The following is a 21,022-nucleotide window of genomic DNA, read 5'->3' as shown; positions in this document are numbered from 1 at the left end:
TAAATTTTGCAACTTTGGTAGAGTCGTACACTGCAAGCCGCTTTCGTCTATAAGAGTTCATGAACACTGAAAAGCCGTTGATTTGAAGTGTGCCGATTGCGAATTAAAGGTAAGAGGCGACGCTGTTTCGTGTCATCTACAAACAAACAGCCTCAAACACCGTGTATAGAGGCCCTCAAAGGTCAAGCAAGACATAGTTCCAGCGAGCTACGGTTGCCTCAGGCGGACGAGCCTACAGCCAACGCATGTGAGCAGTCAGACTCAATTAACTTTGTGCGCTAAGGAGGACTTGCAATACTTGCCTGCACCTAACTCTAGGCTAGATTTATTGGTTTCCACCGCTCATTTGTCCACATGTACCTTTGTCTGTATACGAATTAAACTGTGACGAGTAGTTGACCGTAGGGCTTTAGTTACAAGAATAGAACGTTGCATCTCCATGGTTCGTGATCTGTAGTACCATGTATGTGCATACCTGATTCTTGACTAAGATATAGTCCAGGATGGTCATTTATTCTGGTAATTGGTTGTAAGTCTCTTCTATGTTTTACGCTTACTGAAGTTATAAACAAGTGCCTGTGCTCTTCTGCATGTTCGTTGCTGACATTTGAAGTAGCAAGAAAAGGCAGACTAGTAAGCCAACCCACAGTCTCATTTCTCCTGTTATCTCCATGTATATCTCCGTAGCCTAACATATGAGTCAGTCTGTACTGTCTCCAACCACACAGACGAAAAATGTCAGCTTGGCCATATTGATGTCTTACTCCAGTACGCAGTCGCTCGCATACCAAAAAAAGGATAACCAAATACCCCGCATCACCTCTTACCTGAGAGTGAGCTTCTAAAGGAAGTACATCGTGACCCATGTCGGGTTACAAAAATTTGAGAGGTAGGTTTAGACTAGTGTTTCGAGACGATAAAAAAAGAAATGAGCTTGATTTACTGACTAAGGGAAATACACTATATGATCAAAAGTACCCGGACACCTGGCTGAAAATGACTTACAATTTCGTGGTGCTCTACATCGATAATGCTGGAATTCAATATGGTGTTGACCCATCCTTAGCCGTGATGCCAGCTTCCACTCTCGTAGGCGTACGTTCAACCAGGTGCTGGAACGTTTCTTGGGGAATGGTAGCCCTTTCTTCACGGAGTGCTGCACGGAGGAGAGGTATCGATATCGGTCGGTGAGGCCTGGCACGAAGTGGATGTCCAAAACATCCGGAAGGTGGTCTATAGGATTCAGGTCAGGATTCTGTGCAGGCCAGTCCAATACACGGATGTAATTGTCGTGTAACCACTCCGCTACAGGCCGTGCATTATGAACGGGTGCTTGATCGTGTTGAAATATGTAATCACCACCTCCGAATTACTCTTCAACAGTGGGAAGCAAGAATGTGCTTAAAACGTCAATGTAGGCCTGTGCTGTGGTAGTGTCATGAAAAACAACAAGGGTGTAAGCCCCCTCCATGAAAACATGACCACCGGCTCCGAATTTTACTGTTGGCACTACACTCGCTTGCAGATGACGTTCACCGAGCTTTCGCCTTAACCACACCCTGCCATCTGATCACCACATTGTGTACCGTGATTCGTCACTCCACACAACGTTTTTCCACTGTTCAGTAGTCCAATGTTTACGCTCCTTACACCAAGCGAGGCGTCGTTTTGCATTTACCACCGTGCTGTGTTGCTTATGAGCAGCCGCTCGACCATGAAACCCAAATTTTCTCACCTTCCGCCTAACTGTCACAGCACTTGCAGTGGATCCTGATGCAGTTTGGAATTCCTGTGAGATGGTATGGGTAGATGTCTGCCTATTACACATTACGACCCTCTCCAACTGTCGGCGGTCTGTGTCAGTCAAGAGACGAGGTCGGTCTGTACGCTTTTGTGCTGTACGTGTCCCTTCACGTTTCCACTTCCCTATCACATCGGAAACAGTGGACCTAGGGATGTTTAGGAGTGTGAAAATCTCACGTACAGACGTATGCCACAAGCGACACCCAATCACCTGACCACGTTGGAAGTCCGTGAGTTCCCAAGAGCACCCCATTCTGCTGTCTCACCTTTCAAAAACGTGTATGTTTTTCAGCATTAGTAATACGAAACGGATTACATCTTCAATCGTGGGGGCAGGACGGAGGTAGTTATTTGTGTGAAGTGGAATGTAAATTGTGCGTATGACAGTTTTCGAGGAGGGTGTTTGGATTTGCGCTTTGTATGTGTGGTGAGACTGGTCTCAGGTGTGTAATATAGATAGTGATTTTTGGTATGGGAATTGTTTGGAAAGGTGGTTTTCCTTTCACCGAGGACTCATGGTAGGTTCTTGCAAGTTTCCATAATTTGGTCACTCCGTAGGATGCTTCGTGGGGTAAATCAAGGCCTCATGATTTACAAGTTGGTCTATGGTGTCGGTAATTCTAAGAATACTCGTACTAAGAAGCGAGGTCCATTATCACATTGAATGCGTAATGTCTTGCCCACACTGAGTTCAGTTCACTTTGCGAGTTCAGTTTACTTTCGATTTCTTGTTCCGTGTACTCTAACGCAACGTATCTGACCACTGCTGTGAGCGTTAGAGGTCGGTGCGCAGGCTGTGGTTGCTCTGGCGTAGGGTTTGTGGCGGTTGTTATTGTGTAATTACCTCCAAAAGAGGAGATAGTTCGGAATATGTTGACCGTTGGTTTTGATTCTGGTCGAGTGCTTGATGCGGATGAGTTGCTAGATTTTTAACGTTGGTAAATATCGTTGAATGTGACTCAGGAGTGTTTTGGGTGTAAGGAACTTGGCCACATATTTGCATAGTAAAAAGAAGAAGGTACTGGGTTTTGTTGTTGTGGACGATTTCGACCTGAGGTTGTCAGTGCAAGAGATAGCTGAGTCCTTTTGGTTTCACCATGACGTTCACTTGTACCTGGCCTTTGCTTAGTATTTTTTATGGCTTCTGGATGGGAGTGGATGGGTGGTTGTGGGATGTAACGGGTAGGAAATATTTTCTTGTAGTTCTCATGGTAGCTGACGTTGTTGCTGCCTGCGTTGCGGATTCTTTCAGTAATGGTCTGGCTGCTGCTGTTGCTGGCGATGCTGCAGGCGATGGTGCTACCACGGCTGGTGCTGCGTTTTCAGACAGTGGTGGTGCTATTGACTAGGTTGTTGGTGGCGCCGTTCATGGTGCTGGAATATTGTGAACAGGTCATACGGAGGTCTGACACGTATTCGTTCCCCATGTTGTTGTCCAGATATCAGGCTATGTCCTGCAGACGACGGTGGTTGTTGTTATGGTAGCAGCGGTTGCGGGTCAGGTCCTTATTCTGATGCCATGGACTTTGTGCAGTGGTGTGTGATGGAGGTGACATTCGGACCCGACAAGAGAGGCCTACCTCTCTGCGCAGGTAAAGTGAAGACAGCTAGCTACTGATCAGACAGATCTATCGATATAAGCCCTTCCAGGCGTTAACAGCGTCACCTGGCGACGAGTGACTGTTCGTCAGACGCACGCACGGTGCATGTAGTATCAGTGAGCGTGCTGTTCGCATATAGAATGGGAAAGGCACGCTACCTATCTGACCTAGACCGAGGGCGGATTGTGATGCCTTGGAGGCTCGTCACAAGCATTTCACAAACTTCACGAGTTATCGGGTCTCCGAGTATTGCTATTGTGAATTTGTTCAACACGTGGCAAAACCAAGGTGAAACCATGTCCAAACATCATGGGATTGGGCGGCCACCCCTCATTACAGCTGTCCGACGTCGTAGAATGGGCAGAGCGGCAAAACAGGACAGTTGGCGACCTGTGGTGTAACTAACGTCATACTTTAATTCTGGGCAGAGTGCAAGTGTATCTGAACACACAGTGCTCCTAAAGAAGGGCCTCCACAGCCGACGACCCTTGCGTGGGCCAATGTTAATACTACGATATCGGCAACTGCGACTGAAATTGGCACGTGACAGTCGGCACTGAACGTTGGCGCAGTGCAGAGAATTGCAAGGTCTAATGAATCCCAATACCTTCGTCGTCATGCCGATGGGAGGGCGCAAACCCATCGTCTTTTACGGGCACATTCCCTTGACACCTGTACTGCGGGACGCACACAATCTTGCAGTGGCTTCATTATGTACTGGGAAGCATTCACATGGGCATTTGAGGGTTCTGTGGAGCTAGTGCAAAGCACCATGACTGCCAAGGAGTATCCTACACTGATTGCAGACCGTGTACATCTTTTCATGACGATCATATTTCCCGACGGCAACAGTATTTTTCAACAAGGTAATGCTCTATGTCACAAGGCCAGTATTGTGATGGAGTGGTTCGAGGAACACAATGGCGAGTTCCAATTGATGTTCTGGTCCAAAATTGTAATGTCTGAACCGGATCGAACAAACCTGGGTTATGATTGAACTTGGCGTCATAGCTCGTCACACCCCTCTCCGGAATTTATGGGAATTAGGTGACTTCTATCAGCAGCTTTTGTGCCAACTCTCTCCTACGACCTACCAAGGCCTTATTGGGTCCATGCGACGCGTCGCCGTTGTTTTCCGTTTTCTGGCTGATCAGTTTAGTTGGGGCGAAAATAATCTAATGAGACGAGAGACCGGTTTATAACTGTCACATTTGAATCTATAAGAGTATCTTCTAGCACTTTTGCCACTGAAGGTAAAGGAAACGAACCCTTATTGGGGTATTCCTCCTATGAATTAACGCTTGCTAGCTTATTAAATGTGAACAAAGTTTGTGATTGCCAAATTATGTTGTTTTTCACTTTGAATATTGGCATTATCTTCGATAACAGTGTTAGTAGCATCAGTTCAAGCCATTATACATTGAACTGAACTATCATTATCTTTTAATAGGAAGCAGTATTGTATCTCACTTTCCATCAACACCCATGACACTGAAGTTCATATGTTTGTGTTACGAAGGATGTTATACCGGTAATTCTTTATCTTGTCATCTGTTTTACGCAAAATTATAATAATAATTGTTATTTGTCTGTTTATATTTTAAATCAAAATTTATTTGAACTCTTAGTCATATACAGAAGTAGTTGGTGTAGAGGGCGTTGTCCATCGTGTATGACGTATACTGAGGATGGCTGCGTAGGTCTGTAAACAGCAGCCTTAGTTTGAATGAAGTAATGTACAAGCAAAGCTCGTGTAATACGTGGGCTGTTCGAAAAGTAAGGTCCGATCGATCGCGAAATGTAAATCACAGTGAAAATTAAAAATATCTTATTCGCAACAATTAGCTACACCTTCCAGCTACCTCCCTAAATGGTCACAGCTCCGACTTAGACATTTGTCGTTGGCGATGTACAAACATTCCAGTATCCTCGTCACAGACAGCAGCCGCCTGTGCTTTCTGCAAATTCTCTAAGCTGGTCCACCTTTCGTTGTTTGTGCCAAAATGTTGTCTTCATAGCCAGCGGTTCATGTGAGCAGAGATGAACATGGGAGCGAGGCTATTAGGGGTTGTATTGTGGGCGATCAAACACTTCCCATCGAAAACGCTGCAGGAACGTCTTCGTGGCCCCTGCAGAATGCGGCTGAGAATTGTCTTGAAGAAAGTAACGAATCACATATATGTTATGTGCGAAATATCTCACCAGATCCACATTCTTGGATGGAGACACTGTTGTTTTAGGAATTTCTATGTTGATCACTTCGCGATCTGAAGTGAATACAGCGACGTGAAGCGATTGATAGGCACACTAAAGACACTGGCCACACTTCTAGTTTTTGGAACAGTGTTTATAAAGAAGCAATTGAAATTAGGTTGGCAGATAATTTTATTGATAGAGACAATGGATTTCCTCTTAGCAAGAAGTGAACCTCTGTGCTATTCCGCGTCAAAACAAGACGTTCTTCTGTGTGGCGAGTCTGAGTGTTCGAAAACAGTCTCTGAGTGCGATATATCGTTGTCGGCGGCGCTCTACTAAGGGTGGCGCCACCTGAATAGTCTTGGGGAGCAGCAAATGTGGTGGGCGGCACATGCATCGTGTTCGCTACGGAGACCTGGCATCAGTTCTCAGCGGGACTCAGCAGTATCAGCAGCATTTCCCTTAAGATGGCGAACAGGATAGCCGAAATACTGAACCGAGTTGATTTCAGGATCATGCAGCAAACTGAAAGAGACTTTCAAGACTTATTACGCTGGGAAAGCCTACGAAGTCACGGTCGGAAGCGTTATCAGTTCAATGTGCCTCGTAATTACGTCAACAGAAATTAAATTATGTCACTGGTGGAGTTTATAACTAAAATTTGTACATTTTTTCACGTCCCATGAGGCGAGAGGAGTGTGCGGTTCCAGACCTGTAGCAACCAGCTCAGCAAAGTGTTCCATTGTCGGCATTATCGTCGTCGCTTCTGCTGTACGAAGCAGAAATGCATAATACAGCGAATGACTTGCAGATAAACTTTTTATTTGTTGAAAAAAACCTATAAATCGCCAGTGGCTATTTAGTATGTGCTTAGTACATAAAGGGAAAACGTCTCTGGTCGGATATCGAGAACGTGCGCTTTCCGACATGGCACGACCACGATTTATCGCCCAAAACAAGCAGTTATGAAATCACTTTCATTAATTACTGTAGTGAGAACTAACACTTAAATCCTAAATAAAAGTGCTGGAACGCAAAAAGTGTGAAATGCGACGAAACTGGATAAACAGTATGTGCAATGCAGTTTAGTTGTTTCAGTTCCAAAAGAAGGTTTTTTCTATGATATTAATATTAATATCTAATGATTACCGCTTCAGCACCGAGGAAAAATGTGAATGAGACGAAACTTGAAAGAAGAGCAATGCAATTGGTATTAATGGCAAATCCCAAGCAGAGAGAGTGGTAGGGGATGGCGGATATCCACCTTACACGTGCAAACGCCATTTAATTAAAATGTCTGGGTTCAAAAGACTATGGTAAATGACGGGCAGTGAACCGCCGAGGAACGGGGACTCTGTACTGATTTCTCGAAGTCAAGTTTAAAGCCAGCGCTCCTTCATAAAGCTAATAAATGTCTCTCAGTTCCAGCTTGATATTGGGTTAATAAAAAATGTACGTACGTATCTATGCCAGATTTGCGCAGTTAATTACACTGTGATTTGCATAACTGGAAATTTTGTGCAGATCTTAAAGTAACAGGGCTATTGACTGGTATACAACCAAGTTACACTACTTCCTGTGCGAGTAGGACAATCACAACAAAAAAGAACATTACATACGTAAAGAGTGGCGTAAGTGAAAATCCTACATTCCAGGTAAAATGAGTTTCTTGGGTTCCTACCAAAATGGAATTTTATGCAAGCACTTATAGAAAACAATTAGTAAACCTTGAGGATGTATGTCTCCCATCCACCCATCCATACCATATTAAAATGTGGTTACTGAAGATATTTGTAAAATCGCTGGACAGATAAATGGAAGCTTTTCCACATCTGAAGGCAATGTTTCCGCAGTACCATCGGTGCGAAGATTAAAGAGGGTGTGTTTATTGGACCGCAGATACGACAGCCAATGGAAGATACAGATTTCAACAACTCGTTAGTGGAGAAGATGGTGCATGGAATACCTTCAAGTGCGCGTGTACCCATTTACGGAAATCACAAAACTAATGACTATAAAGAGATTGTGAATAGCATAAGATATTTCCAACGTATGAAGTGTCTGAAGTCACCAAAGTTACAGTTTCTTGATTGCCATCATGAGATTCTCCGTCAGTACTTGGGGGATACAAGTGGTGAACACAGGGAACGTTTTCATGAGGACACTATAGCAATGGAAGAGCAGTTTGTGGGGCTGTGAAAGTGCAGCACGCCGGCAGAAAACTGTTCGCCCTTAGTCGCACGCAGAGCACGGATAAGAAAGGAAACGACTAACAGATTTCCTTTTAAACTTATCCTTGGATGAAACATTTGTCCCTCCGATGTTTCAAAATTATGTATATTCCAAAATAATAGAGACTCAGCTGTGAAAAGCGGTGTATGATAGGAAATTTTTATTTTCAAATCACTCAAAATGGCTCTGAGCACTATGGGACTTAACATCCGAGGTCATCAGTCCCTAGAACTTAGAACTACTTAAACCTAACTAACCTAAAGACATCACACACACCCATGCCCGAGGCAGGATTCGAACCTGCGACCATAGCGGTCGCGCGGTGCAAGACTGAAGTACCTAGAACAGCTCGGCCACACCGGCAGGCTTCAAATCATTATTACCCATAACCACGCCAAGTGAAAAACCATAATTTTATCCAGAGGGCAAACAGTTAAAATGTATTGTTTATGTCATTAATTAGCAATGTTTCATTCTGGATAAGAATCCGTCCCTGAGATTCCTATAAAATGATAAAAATGTATCTAAAAGAAATGTTACCCGACAATGGTACAACTATAACACTTTAATCTACCTTAAATTAATTCACAAGTGCCCTACCTACATCAAATTGCTGCTGATTTGTTGTGAGCATCATCCACAACATGACATCCACAAATCACTAAAGGTGATTAAATTTATAAATAGGCCGACATTTTCTTGCCCCAAGTAAGAGAATTTGAAACTTTCAATAGAAAAAACGTTTTTGGACAAGTTACCGTGGAGTACAAGAAGTGTCAAAGAGTTTCAGACAATGTGCCAGTGGAATAATAATTTACCAGACTGGGCCAAGCTCCCATAAATAATGGATCAGGTAACATGTACAGCTGTCACCAATACCACACACAAATATTATGTAAGTAGCTGAAAATATCATAATTTTATTCTCTTTGGGGCACAAGGAAAAAACTGTAAGAATTCACAAAACAGACGCACACACACACACACACACACACACACACACACGCACACACACACGCACACACACACACACAGATTAGAGGCATTTAAATCGATTTATAGAGATATCCACAGATAATCAGTAGCAGCAGTTGGTGGAAAAATACTTATATAAGAAGAGGAACTATCAGGGTAAGGAAAGGATAATTCGTTAACACCAAACCCCTGATGTCTTCAAATAAAGGTTTCAAACAAGTGGTCATGTTCCTTCGTGTCTCATTTATTCGACTTTTATGTAAAGGATAAGACGGTACATTATTGAGGAGGCTTGGCATTTCAGTGTTCCTGATTCATTGATTAATGCTGCACGCTCACCGACTCATAACTTTGGGAAATGAGTCACATTGCATATTTTCTTAGATATGAACTTTACTAATTGAATATTTTCTCTAATTGTAATCATTCGGAGATTTTCTAAATTTACTCAACATTCCTCGAATTCATAACGTATGATATTATCGCAGATCATATTTGTACTATAATCGTTGAATTCCTTGTACTTACCAAACAGACTTTTACGATTCCATATTTTTCTGTGTTTTTTGCAGTTATCTGTGAAATTTCTTCAAACATTATATTACTGCAGAGCATACAGTTCCGCTATTCGACTGTCTGGCAAGAAACGTTTCAAAGTATCATCTATCCAGATATTGAACAGAGGCGATCTTACTGAGCTGCCACGTTAGCGCTCCATAATGTATGCTCAACTGGAATAAATATTGGCCGCTCGCTACGCCGCATCGGCTCTTTCCCGCCACAGCTCACGTCCACTTAACTGCCCTGACGGTCGCAGATTCCTTCGATAGCAGAAGGGTCATTTTTTTCTAAATTGCAGAAATTAATCAAAACTTACATGAATTCCTTTAGCTTCTCTAAATACTGAATCTGGCTTTAACTTAATATCCTGGACTTACTGTATTACTCGCAAATGCGCGTTTAAAAGTGTGAATTTTGTTGAATATTTGTGCGCTGTAGGTACAAAGTAAATACACAGATTTGAATGGAATGGGAGCGTTAGTCACGAGGAAGTTTTTGATATGTGGTCACGCATAGAAAGGACAGGTTCAAATGGCTCTGAGCACTGTGGGACTCAACTGCTGAGGTCATTAGTCTCCTAGAACTTAGAACTAGTTAAACCTAACTAACCTAAGGACATCACAGACATCCATCTCCGAGGCAGGATTCGAACCTGCGACTATAGCGGTCTTGCGGTTCCAGACTGCAGCGCCTTTAACCGCACGGCCACTTCGGCCGGCTACAAAGGACAGGTGAAACCATCCATACACAAAGCAGGACGACCGGAGCGGGCTGTTGTCCTCGCAAAAGGGAGTTCAGCTGTTTACGCTGTGTCGCTCTGTTTTCTATCATAGATGCGAAAGTCAAATCAGTGTGTCATTAAATGGCATCTGGATGGAATCCATTGTGGCGAAATACTTGTTTCTTTTTATTGTGGACAATTACATTATACTGGACAAATTGAAAAACCGCAGGAACGGATTACTGACTGAAAATGGAGGAAAAAACGGTCCTAGTAACATGTGTCCGCAAATGCATCGTTGACACGGCAGATGGCGCTGACGAATGAAAGACCCTCTGACTACGTCCCGTATGTTCCTTGTGTGCTGCATGCTGTGTGACTTACGCAACGTATTGTAAGCTGCAGAACGGTCCGGTATATATGTCGGGAAGAAGCCGAGATGGTGTTTGTGTACGGCTAAGCGGATGGAAACGGACGAGAGGTACACGGCTATACCAATACAAGTACCCTCACAGACATCAGTCACATCATACATCATTTCAAGCCCTTTTTGGGCGTCTGTCTGAAGGGATCCATGATCACGCAAACGCCCAAAAATGGCATGAAACGTTGTGTGACGGGCTGGTGTCTGTGAGGGTACTCAATTGGTATATCCGTGTGCCTCTCGACCGTTTCCATCTGCTCGGTCGTACTTACACACGATCTCGACATGTTCCCGACACGAATAGTGAACTATTCTGCTGTTTACACTACGTTGGGTCAATCACACAGCCTGAAATACACAAGGTACGTAGCCAGAGCATCTTTCATTCGTCAGCGCCATCTACCGTGTCAACGATACATTTCCGGTTACATGTTCGTCGGACCTTTCTTCCACCATTTCCAGCTAGGCATTCGTTCTTGTAGATTGTCGGTTTGTCCTGTATAATATAACTGTCCACACTAAAACTAATTTTATTAATATTCACCCTGTATTACGAAATTACATGTTATCAAATTATTACTATTATTATTAACAATATACAAATTACTACCTTTAGATTTCTTGTATCTGAAATAGCTACTGCAGTTACTGTTCGCACTCTACAAACACCCTCCACCCCCTCCCCACACACGCACAAACAAACAGAACTCAACGATATATCGAAGTACATACGGCCTTCCCCTCGGGCAAATTCTGTTTGTATTCTGACCCCCTACAACACGCGGTTAACAGTTTAATTCTGTTGAGATGACAATAATTGTAAGTATGCATCAGTGTACGATCAACAAGTCTCATAACGAACTGCAAATCAAGGCGAAACCGTTAACATGGCAGCTTCTTCTTCTCTTTATGCTTACAGGGAATAAATAACCTTCTCAGAAAAATGAAGGTGCACCTTGAAGTGCCCAAGCTTGAAGTTTGACCTTTATAATACTGTTCAAAACAGCTGTAAGCTGTCGCAGCATCACCTTTCGACGGACTTTGCAAGCAATTAAGCGGTATGTGCACCAGTCACCGATGTAATTCAGGAGCTCGGCGCTGCAATGGTGCTGTCTCAACACCCTGCAATCCAGCGAGCTTCCGTCAGAGGTGGCCTAATTGCTATGTGATACTGCACAACGCGGCGTTTCCACAACCAGCTACGTAACGGCAGCCTAGTATTTGTCATAACACACACTCCGAAGAGGGTATAAATGTTACCAGCTCAGCTGGTACAGTATTTCTTTGACGCTGCGCATTCGACCGCCACAGTCATCACGCTAGTTGTCAGTCAAATGAGCAGATAAGCTCAAAAATGGTTCAAATGGCTCTCAGCACTATGAGACTTAACATCTAAGGTCATCAGTCCCCTAGAACTTAGAACTAATTAAACCTAACTAACCTAAGGACATCACACACATCCATGCCCGAGGCAGGATTCGAACCTACGACCGTATCGGTCGCGAGGTTCCAGACTGAAGCGCCTAGAACCGCTCGGCCACACAGGCTGGTGCAGCTAAGCTACTTCAGCCTCGTAATAAGCTTTACTGATCTACTAGCCGTCATTTAGCCCCGGTTGTTGAAGGTTTCAAATTGACCCACCAAGCTGAAGACGCCTTGTGGGTGCCATCACCTGAAACAGCAGCTAGTCTCCGAGGAAACAGGGTTCAACTCGGTACGCCTGCACTTCGCTGCCTGTCACTGTGGGCAGCGGGCTGTGTACAAACCTAACTGAAAGTTCGAATACCAGATAGAGGAATGGGACACCAAAAAATACGAGGTACAGAAGCTATAAAACTTTTGAGAATCTTCCTGTAATGGTTTTTTTTAAATACTCTTATCTTCATCTTTTACAAACTGGAATGATAACTTAACATGTTTTGGAATGAATATTAAAGGCACATCTTCACCTTTAACGGGGTATGGACTCACGTGTTCAAGGGGTCTACTGTTATGACTGTTTCTCATGGCCTAATGGTGCGAAGAGTGGAGTGGTAATTTAAGGACGCAGAGTTCAAAGGTAGGTCTTTCCGGTTTTTTATCGTTTGTACAAATTTATTAGAAAGAAAAAGATGTCGTATTTCGGACAGTGTTTACCCAAATTATGAAACTGAGTCTGAGGGTAGCGACATAGGTGGCTTTACTGCGTATCGGCTTCACTGTAATTCAAATATCTTCTTTTTCAAATATTTAATAGCGGGATGGGTATGGTATCTTATAACAGAAAAAATATCCCATAAAAAGAAGAATTTTTGAGAGCTATTATTAAAAGGTAGAACCTAGGATGAACTCACTACCAGTTCATCGTAAGACACGTTACACATTGGTACAGGTACACCAACTAGTTTTTACTCTGAAATGTTTAGAAGCAGTGATTGTATTTTCTCAGTAAGTAACTAAAGACAAAATACTTCAACCAACAACTAACGAGTAAGGCTGTAACGAGTACTTCTGTACCTACAAGTAGCCATTAAAGCTCTCCTGAATAGGTATTACTATCAGATTAGCAACTCAACGTTACTGGATCACCTACATGTCAGAAAACATTAACTTTAATATAATAAGTGTGTTGTGAGTTCTAGAAATAATTTAGGTCCCCAGTTCAAAGCTTTACAGAAGAGTCTGAACACAGACAATGGCATTTCTAGTAACAACGTAAGAGCAATTATAGGCTTTAGCTTGGTATAATTCGTTAAATACAAACCTAAAATCACGATAAAAGGATGAAAACAGCAAAACTCGTGATTCTCTGTATCTTCTTGTCAGTGATCTAGTTATACTAAATGTTGGAACACATTGCACTCTTAAATACCTACAAATCATGTCGATCGCATGTGTCAAACTGTTATTTCGCTTTCCAGTTGTAGGGAAGCAGCATACTCACGCCTTATAAAATTCACATCAGTCTTTCCATTGTGTGCCAGCCTAGTCCGCTGTAACTAGCTCTGACGTCATAAATATTGCGCAATACTTTAAAATGAAGTAAATAACCTGAAACGTTTCCAGCATGTCAGGAGTAATACAAAATCAATATGTGTTGGAGATCAGTTCAATAACTTTAACCATTTTCGAAATTTGGATACTTTTCTGTAAAATTCATTGGCGCAACAGAAAAGCGCTAGAAACTTAAAAATTTATATTTAGATTCCTTTTGCATCATAATTTAGTAGAAACAGTATTCTGGATCTCACAAATTAAAAATTTTAGTTGAAATTCATGATCTTCTGGTTTTTGTCTTAGAAATTAAGGAAGCAAGATAGATTAAGTAGGCGAATAAATAAAGCTAGGATGTTTAAATTTAAGTAGAAGGGAGATCCGCTATAATCATAAAAATGTGAGAAGTTTCAACAGAATAACTATAAAACTATAGCTACAGCGTATCTCCAAAGAGCAAGTTCAGAGCTCGTCTACTGCGTGTAGTGTAATTAAATTAATTCTCTCGCCCAAAATATTTGACTTAGCCACGTCAGACTTTTATTATGATTAATTACTTGTGTGCTGATTGCACAATTAAATTGAAAGCTTCATCGGCCATCAGAAAAGGAAGCAATGATTTATTCGATAACTTCAGGTGATGCATTACTAGCCCAGCGGCTAGTCGGGAGAGCTGATTTGATCAGGCGTTCCCTTAGCCGTCCGTACCGCGGTTTTATATGTAAGAACGCTGAGCGAGAAAGAGAAGGCCCCAGTTCTCTCCAGACGCTGATTAGCGCACCACCTGTGCCGGCAGTCGCGTCGCGTCGGTATTGTTGATATAAACAGCTTCGGATGCAGTAATAAGTTACTCGGGATACGCGTAACCATGAAATCGTTTTCGAGTGAAGTGTTAATTTCGGGATGACGTTAATGATCTATCTTTAGTTTGCGTATGTCGTATTTTCACGTGCCGCCGCAGGACAGACATTCTACCATTATTAGCGTGGCGTTTGATGAACATTATCATCAAATTATGGCGACCATTCACTTCATTTAATTTGAACAGTTATAGTTGCATCAGCACATTAGACTATGAACTGCTCTGGTAGTTGGATTGTGTGGATTCTTTTTGGTCTGTGACTTTCAGAATATAGTGAACATTTTAGAGAGAATGGTTTTTGATTATGAATCCCAGACAATCTCCTAATTCCTCAGAGCTATAAGCTGTAGCTATAAATGTATTTCTCAGATGAAATGGGCACTAGGATTTCTAATTACAGGCTTCACGTTTTGCTAATCACTTTCTGGTTGCCAATATTGTAGTTAGAGAGCCAGTGTTGAGAACGGCAAACAACAGCATTAAATAAATAATAGGAACATTAACAATCATTCCACCCGCCGCCCCACACAGTCTCATAACGAAAATGCTTGCGTAGCATCCAATGCAATGTCGACACTGTGAAGTGCAGATCCACACACCCGACTGTGGAATAAAGTTCCTAATTTTTTCACGGGGTTTATAATATTACTCAGATTATAATCATTTATGGTTTATGTCCTGGATGCAAATCCTAGGAAACAGAAAATATCCTGTGCATACACCTACGTTTATTGACAAACAAATTGACAACAGAAACCGTCCCTGAAATGAAAAGCGACGAGGGGAAAACGAGGGAAAATATGGTCAGACGATCTGCAGATATGAGGTGAACCTTTATGGCAACAACAGTATGATACACAGAGCAGTGGAAGATACCGACTCAGAATGGCGTCAAACCTGAATTGCATATTACTGCCGCAGGGGGAAACGTCATGGAACAGAAATAATTTTAGCGCCAGTGCCCTGCAGAAGTTCCGGACACACAAGAGTATGATAAAGGATTTTGGTACGATGTCTGCTAAGGCTCTGGAGAAAATTACAAAATTCTAAAAGACACGTATTTTGAATTACAATGTGGCAGAGGAAAGAAAGTAGTTGATCTGATGTTTGTCGGTGGTGTGCAAATACGCAGCACGTTGCGCAGCCAGTGAAGCCGCTGCTGCAGATGCACATTAGAAATACTCGAACTATCAGACGTCAGTTCCCTAGAGCCTGACCGTTCAGATCACCTGATCTTAATGCGTCTGCATTCTGGCTGTGGGTTTATCTGAAAGACAATGTGTTCAGTGCTCCAATTACGAACATAGCTGACCTGAAGGCACGTATTGCGCAACGCATTCTGAACGTGACCCCCGTGACACTATGATGTGTTGTAAAACATACTGTTTCTCGATTTCAGCTTGTGGCTGAAAATAGTGGGTAACATATTGAACACGCCTTGCGCCAGGCTCATTACAGTTAGAAACGTGTCATTTTGCTTCTGATTCATGTTTTGACCCAAGGGCAACTAAGAGCCGATGAAATTTGCTTTTCATGCGCTTTTTGGCTCCAAGACAATTAAAAACGGATATCGTTTTGCTTTTATACGGTTTTTGGCCTCAATACGATTAAATATCGATTTTTGCATCCCATGTGGTACGACCTTGTCGTGGTGGATGGAACAAAAAAGTATGTGGATGAACTACCTCAGAGGCGATTGAATTCTTTGCATCGCCAGGAAATTTACGATTGCCATGTGCCCGAGTTAAGTGAGGGCATTACTTTATTTTTCTTTCATGCTGTTCCATCTTTCACTTCGATCATCCTAAACTTTCTTCGCTATCAAAAGAGCTAAAATCTAGGACAAGGACACAGTATACTAAATGTGACAATAAACATATAAGTAACAATGAAATGATCACAATTAGCCCACCAGAACAAACATCTGCAAAGCCCTGGGTGAAAATGAATAAATAAATAATTAACGGATTTTGACATTACATGGACAGAAAAGAAATTGTAAATACGAAGACAAGAGAACACAAAATACCGTTGCATTAAGAAATACTCATACTGTATTTAAGTCAAATAGCAACCATCAATAACAAATGCTACAGTTAAAAATACTAGGCCTGTTACAATGGAATAGGTGAATAATAAAATTAAAATGCTTAATAATATAAATTAGCAGCAGAAGAGGACTGCACTAATCCAGGTAAGTGCTTATGGCTAATTAAGAGAGAAGGGAGGATTAGGTGACGAAACATAGCAACAGCTTATGCGTCGTCTCAAGATAAGAAATAAATAAAGGTTGTCTAATAGTAAATAGATTTTATGCTTTATCATAGGAATTAATAATGTGAAGTGGTTTCCGCTGAAATAAATGATTAGACGATGATAGGCAAGGGATGATAGTACCAATTAGGTTTATTGTGAAGTGAGGATAATCAGAAGTCAACAGCTAAGTCGTCGAATGGATTATGTTGTTTTAGATGAATAAGACGAGGTATGAGTCGACCATTGGTTTATGGTGCTGAAGTGTATAAGGCTGCAGCTAAGTCCGCCAGTTAGCAACTAAGTACTGGTTTGTATTTAACGAAAGCAATAGCAGTATTCTCTCAATGTACATTTGAATCGCAATTGTAGATCGAAGCAGAAAACGAAGTAATGCTGTGGTCAATACTAAACGGTAAATAATTGATATTTGAAAAATATGTAAAAAATGTGATCCCAAATATGACGTAATTATGAAATAAGACTTATTATGGGACATAAGTACTTAAAGATGCTTTTGAAATAACGAGCAAAGCGTACAAGTATGCTGCCGCCTGTCAAAGTTAGATGAGGAAAATACGCTGGGTAGAAGTTGGGGTCATTATCGCCAGATTGTTGCTAGCCGACAAAGATGTTCAGCGTGTTACGAGCAGCGCCCTTGTAGCAAACAAACAGCGGTGCTGTTTGAATGTCACACAACCATGCTTAAAGAAAAAATAATAATAATGTTTACTTATTTATGTTCGTGTGTAATGATTGTGTGTGTGTTTCAAGTTTTTGTTTAGAATTATTAAGAAGCTAATTTAAAATACTCTGTTTTTTCCCATGAAATGGCATGATCCGCGGAAGCAGACAAAAATAGTTCAAATGGCTTTGAGCACTATTGGACTTAACTGCTGAGGTCATCAGTCCCCTAGACTACTTAAACCTAACTAACCTAAGGACATCACACACATCCACGCCCGAGGCAGGATTCGAATCTGCGACCGTGGCGGTCGCGCGTTTCCAAGCTGTAACGCCTAGAACCGCACGGCCACTCCGGCCGGCCGTAAGCTGACGTTGGAGACTGGGGTATGGACTGATAGTTATTGACCTAGAGACAAGGTGGGCAAATCTGATGTCATGCACTGTGAAATCACACCTCAGGCAACGAAATTATGCCTATGTGTTGCTGGGGTGCGTTGTCTGCACCTGATTATCGAAGCTGTGTGAGTGCAAGTTTTAATCTTCGTCTCCACGTCTGTATCAAATGGGCGTCAAGGGTTTTGTTTTTACTTTGTCAGGTGAAACGTCTGCTTAAGATAAGCAAGTGTTGATCTATGAAACGGGTGGCAATGCTCCGATATGTATGTTATCATACGTGTGCAAAGACATCAAATGATACAAATGTTTCCTTTATATAAATTTGAATCACGGCAATTCGCCGATAGTAGACCGGTTGTTGTAAAAATATCTTTCATGACTATATATATATATATATATATATATATATATATATATATATATATATATATATATATATGCAGCGTGTTACAAAAAGGTAAGGCCAAACTTTCAGGAAACATTCCTCACACACAAAGAAAGAAAATATGTTATGTGGACATGTGTCCGGAAACGCTTACTTTCCATGTTAGAGCTCATTTTATTACTTCTCTTCAAATCACATTCATCATGGCATGGAAACACACAGCAACAGAACGCACCAGCGTGACTTCAAACACTTTGTTACAGGAAATGCTCTAAATGTCCTCCGTTAGCGCGGATACATGCCTCCCCCCTCCGTCCCATGAAATCCCTGATGCGCTAATGCAGCCCTGGAGAATGGCGTATTGTATCACAGCCGTCCACAATACGAGCACGAAGAGTCTCTACATTTGGTACCGGGGTTGCGTAGACAAGAGCTTTCAAATGCCCCCATAAACGAAAATCAAGAGGGTTGAGGTCAGGAGAGCGTGGAGGCCATGGAACTGGTCCGCCTCTACCAATCCACCGGTCACCGAATCTATTGTTGAGAAGCGTACGAACACTTCGAGTGAAATGTGCAGGAGCTCCGTCGTGCATGAACCAAATGTTGTGTCGTACTTGTAAAGGCACATGTTCTAGCAGCACATATAGAGTATCCCGTATGAAATCATAATAACGTGCTCCATTGAGCGTAGGTGGAAGAACATGGGGCCCAATCAAGACATCACCAACAAAGCCTGCCCAAACGTTCAGAGAAAATCTGTGTTGATGACGTGATTGCACAATTGCGTGTGAATTCACGTCAGCCCACACATGTTGATTGTGAAAATTTACAGTTTGATCACGTTGGGATGATGCGTCATCCGTAAAGAGAACATTTGCACTGAAATGAAGATTGACACATTGTTGGATGAACCATTCGCAGAAATGTACCCGTGGAGGCCAATCAGCTGCTGATAGTGCCTGCACAAGCTGTACATGGTACGAAAACAACTGGTTTTCCCGTAGCACTCTCCATACAGTGACGTGGTCAACGTTACCTTGTACAGCAGCAACTTCTCTGACGCTGACATTAGGGTTATCGTCAACTGCACAAAGAATTGCCTCGTCCATTGCAGGTGTCCTCGTCGTTCTAGGTCTTCCCCAGTTGCGAGTCATAGGCTGGAATGTTCCGTGCTCCCTAAGACGCCGATCAATGGCTTCGAACGTCTTCCTGTCGGGACACCTTCATTCTGGAAATCCGCCTCGATACAAACGTACCGCGCCACGGCTATTGCCCCGTGCTAATCCATAAATCAAATGGGCATCTGCCAACTCCGCATTTGTAAACATTGCACTGACTGCAAAACCACGTTCGTGATGAACACTAACCTGCTGATGCTACGTACTGATGTGCTTGATGCTAGTTCTGTAGAGCAATGAGTCGCATGTCAACACAAGCACCGAAGTCAACATTACCTTACTTCAATTGGGCCATCTTTTCTTTATTTGTGTGTGAGGAATGTTTCCTGAATATATATATATATATATATATATATATATATATATATATATATATATATATATATATATAAAACATTCAATTATTAGAGTATGAGGTTGTATACAAATATTGAGAAGAACTTTTTATTATTACAAGCTTATTAATGATCACTACCAAATCATAATAAACAACTTTATTTAAAAAATGCTAGGGTCTTTCACTAGGTAATGCTTCACATTTGTTGAAAAGCCATTAATATAGCTAGACAAACGTCTTGGTTGGTGCTTCACATTTGATGTTAGTTCCGTGGGTCGCTGAAATTTCGAACCGTTTCCGCAGATGGCAGAGCCGTAGTATATCTTCAAAATGGCGTTGACATACGATTCACGTTACAAGGAGCGTGCTGTTATTAAATTCTTCTGTGCAGAAAGATGAAATGTGATGAACATCCATAAACGTTTGTATGCAGTGTATGGTGATGCTGCAGTTGATATGAGTACAGTTGGGCGATGGGTAAAGAATGTTACCGCCTCAGGAAATGCAGAAAAATGCTCCATAATCAGCCACGTTCCGACTTCCTGTCCCAGCCACTGCTCCTGACATGCTGAATCGTGTGGGTGCCATTATTCGTGCCGACCGGCTCATTACAACTCTAGATTTGTCTCTACAGTTGTCGGTCAGCACTGGAAGTGCGTCTGCAATAATGGAGACTCACGGATATTCAAAGAGGTGCTCACGATGGGTTTCACGAATGCTCTCAGCGGACCACAAGATTTAAAGAAAGGCCATGTCACATAAATTGTTGAAGCGTTTTGAGACCGACGAAGAAGTCTTTCTGTCACGGATCGTTACGGGGGACGAAAGCTGGGTGCACCACTTTGCGCCGGAAACAAAAAGGCAGTCCATGGAGTGGCATCGTTCTCATTCACCAAAAAAGAAGAAATTCAAGACAATCCCCTCTGCAGGAAAAGTCGTGGTGACAGTCTTCTGGGATTGTGATGGCATCATTCTCGTAGATGTGATGCCAAGAGGGTCAACCATCAATTCAGAGGCATACGTCAAGAGATAAAGTGACGTGGTATGCACGCACGTCACATATCTAGCACTTTTTCGAGGTGTTAGGTATCCTGCATCCATAAAACAGTGATTAAGTGGGTGTAACGTTTATTCTCAAAGGCTATATACAAGTTCACCTCAAGGATGACTCCAGGAATGGAAGTTACCTGAATATGGGGAACAGTTGATCAGTCTCGGCGGAGCTTCGAGTCCTCCCTCGGGCATGGGTGTGTGTGTTTGTCCTTAGGATAATTTAGGTTATGTAGTGTGTAAGTTTAGGGACTGATGACCTTAGCAGTTAAGTTCCATAAGATTTCACTCAAATTTTTTGAATAGTTGATCAAATATCATCTCGTGTGATGCTTGGAACCTCGCAATATCAGGAGTCCACTCCTAGACACGAGATCTGGACCCAATA

This window comes from Schistocerca serialis, chromosome 3, assembly GCF_023864345.2.
Source record: "Schistocerca serialis cubense isolate TAMUIC-IGC-003099 chromosome 3, iqSchSeri2.2, whole genome shotgun sequence".
Taxonomy (NCBI): domain Eukaryota; kingdom Metazoa; phylum Arthropoda; class Insecta; order Orthoptera; family Acrididae; genus Schistocerca; species Schistocerca serialis.
Note: the sequence above shows the minus strand (reverse complement) of the source record.